The sequence below is a fragment of the Phymastichus coffea genome, unplaced genomic scaffold (genome assembly GCF_024137745.1).
Source record: "Phymastichus coffea isolate CEN01 unplaced genomic scaffold, Cenicafe_Pcof_1.1 PCOF00004, whole genome shotgun sequence".
Lineage (NCBI taxonomy): Eukaryota > Metazoa > Arthropoda > Insecta > Hymenoptera > Eulophidae > Phymastichus > Phymastichus coffea.
In genome coordinates this window covers 13,255,231-13,258,783 of record NW_026706815.1, presented here as the reverse complement: position 1 = coordinate 13,258,783, position 3,553 = coordinate 13,255,231, and positions in this window count along the sequence as shown.

The window sequence follows — 3,553 nt, the reverse complement described above, 5'->3', positions numbered from 1 at the left end:
AAATAACATAGTTTCAAGAAAAATAAATAAATTTGGTACACAGACACAAATATTAAATAAATCGAAATTATTAGAGCAGACATCAAATTTTGTTGAACAAGTTAAGCTAAAGATTTCTCGAATAAGTAATGTCTATAATTCGGATCAGGCAGGATCCAATCTTGAATCCCAAGTCAGCCGTATCTTGGCGATAGCAGATATATTAAAGATTGAATATCTTGCTCAATCTCTGAACTTCCTGACTCATAGTTATACTGTACAACCAATTATTTTTGCCGAAAATATTCTTGCTATGGCATCATGTTCTGGAAAATTAACATCTAAAAATACTATAAAATGGTTCGATGACATCTTATAGATTGAGGGAAACTAAAGTGTTTTGTACCTGGACTCTTAGACTGGACAAAAAGGAAAGATTTTTACTAATACCAATAAATTACCTAAAAAAGTAAAAGTGAACACTATTCCTGCTGGAGCCACTGGTTTTCCAAACCACTAGATGTGTAAAGATTTAGATCTTGGAAACTTTTTAAAACATTATTCTGGTCTTATTATGTCACATAATTATGAAATAAATTTACATTTAAGAAACAATATTCTAAAAACTCAATCACTCATTCACAACCAATTCTCATCACCACGATTTGTAAATATATTTGAACATGCGTGGTGGAAGAGTGGTTACATTACAGAAAAGCCTGATAAAGTTCAAACGTCTGTACAAATCAAATGAGCTTGGTGTACTATGCTTTCGTGTATACAACACTATTATGCCACCCATGAAAATAATAATTTTTCACTTTACTGTAAAAAATACGTTAAATGAATATTTTAATACACAACTACCAATCTTTAGTTTCAACGAAAAAACATTGAAAACAAAATCTTCAACAAAAAAACGCGAAGTGCTTGTCTAATCTAACATGATAATTAAGCACCCTAAATGTAAGAGGTAAGGAAACTCACGATAATCAAGCACCTCAAAAGTGAGATGCAAGAGGACTCACGATAATCTAGCAAGACGGCTTAAAAGAGTCTAGAAGGCTTCAGTTTAGCTATCATACTGAAACATTTACAACATCGAATAAAATTTTAATTCTAATCACATAAAATCAAATAATTGAACTCGCTATTTCCACGGTTATGTAGGTTGGGCTGCTTGGGGTTTGATAGAGTTGGCCTTAGGGTAGGGGGTGGGGATTGAAGGCATAGAGATAGCTGTTTAGGTGGAATTGAATGGTTATATGATAGGTAGTCAAGCTATCTATTTGTATTTAATTCTATTATTTTATGAAAAACAGGCGTGGTATAAGTTTCGACCCCTTAAATTTGGGTCGATATAAAAAAACGTGTCTAATATTTTTGAACATTTTATCCATGTGGAAAATTTCATTCAATTTGGTGAGTGACACTTGGCTATTGTTGCGAATTGTTACTTTAATTAGCGATTCACGATAGGACTACCTTAAAGTTGTTGTTATGTCCAATTTTTTATATCTTGAATCTTCTTTTATCGAATAGTTATTATAAATATTAATTTGTAAATTCATATGCACATACAAAATAGTACATATGTAACATTTACTAAATTTCAAGTTTTTAATCGTCATATTTTTTTGCTTTACGTACTCTTGGGGCCTGCAATGGCTTGGTCGATAGGGCGATGGACTTGCGCCCGGTAGGTCCGGATTCGATTCCCAGTCCCATGCTGATTGATACAAGCACCACTGAAAAAAGTTTTAATTTATTAAACAAAATAAAAAAAAACTTTACCTACTCGTATCTGTAATCTGGAAGCATCCTGATGAATGAAATAATAGTAATAACGATAATCACGATATTTTCACTTTTTCTTACACAATATAAGAATAAATCAAGCAGTTTAGTAGCAGATAGTTTAATGTTGATCTAATTCTAGTTTATTTTGTCAAGCCGATTATTTACAAATAACTGTTGTGCATATAACAATTGTGCAATACTAAAATATTGGAACACACACGCATACACAAACAATTTCTGTATATTCAAAGCATTACTATTTAAATTGTATTTATGGATACACAATTGTGTTTATATTGATTTAAAGAGTGGTTTCGATGCCGAGACTTACGATCGCTGAATTTATAATACAAAGTGTAATCGCGAAGCGACTGATGAAATATTGTGAATTAATGCATTAATAAAAACGGTGAGTGAGCAAAGAAAGCGTATTAAACAATTAAAGTGTGAAGCTATTGCGCAAAATCACGGGAATGATAAGATTGCTAAAATAGAACGTTGAATTATAGATAACGCGAAAATATAAGATGACATTGTACTTGTTTTTAAACAAATAGTAAAGAACTGTGAAAATGTAATTCGAGTGATTGACATATATATCCTGTCAACAACGTTTATCTATTCCGTATTAAGATTATTTTTTTGATACATTACTTATATTCTTATTTTTATAAAATACCGATCATAAATTGCCTAACATTTTGTGAAAGAAAAGCTATTCTTTAAACAACAATATCGTCGATTCTATTGATCATAAAATAAAAATAAAAAAAGCAAATGTAAGTAGAGGCTAAATACTAACTTTCCATGGAGCGCGAAAATTGTTTAAGTCATTTTTTTTGTGTTTTATACCACTTTAAAAAGTATCAATTTTCCAAAGGATTTTTTATTTTTTTATATTAACAATAAAATGTATATATAAAATTTAAAGCTTAGTAATACAAATTTTTTCCAGAACTTTTAAACACATTTTTTATACAACTTTTTAATAGTAATAAAGTTGACCTTCATGTGACTTTGAAGATTGAGTTCAAGGACAAGTTATTCAAGTGTAAGTGTAATCATTTAAAATAGGTAAGGAATTTTTTTAAAAAGTATCGTAGCGAAAAAGTTCGTCAGTAATAAATTTTGAAGTTTTTTCAAGATTTTTTGATTTATAACAGAATTTTTTACCTATCACCGATATTTTCAAAAATACAAATGATTAAAGAAATTAAAAACCTTTTAGAAAATTGACACTTTTTAAAGTGATATTAGAAATATAAAAACATAACTAAAAAATATTTGATTAATAGAATCGGCAATATTCTTGCTTAATAAATGGCTTTTCTTTTACAAAATTTTCAGAAATTTATGAACGGTACTGTAATGCAGCGGTAATCGATTAGAAATATCGACTCGTTCGTGATTTGGACGTACTCGAGGTGCGAAAGCAAGCGATTAGGATAGAGAAAGGACGCGCTAAGCGTTTTAGATAGATGAAGCGCGCGAACAGTATGATCTGATCCGTCAGCTGGTAAGGCCATGTACTGAAAAAAAAGACTTTGCCGTTAGTGAGAGTCAGCAGAGGAAAAAGCACAAGCACACGAAGATAACATTAGTGTCGGTGCAGCAGAGGCATTGAGAAGGATACGCAACCATTCATGACAACTGCAGGAACAGCAGCAATTTGACCCGGAATATCCGAAGACTGAAAGTTTGTTCGCTCCGTTACGGGTGATTACCGTAACCGTAACTCAGGGCAAGTGCATCTATCAATATCCATGATATTCAT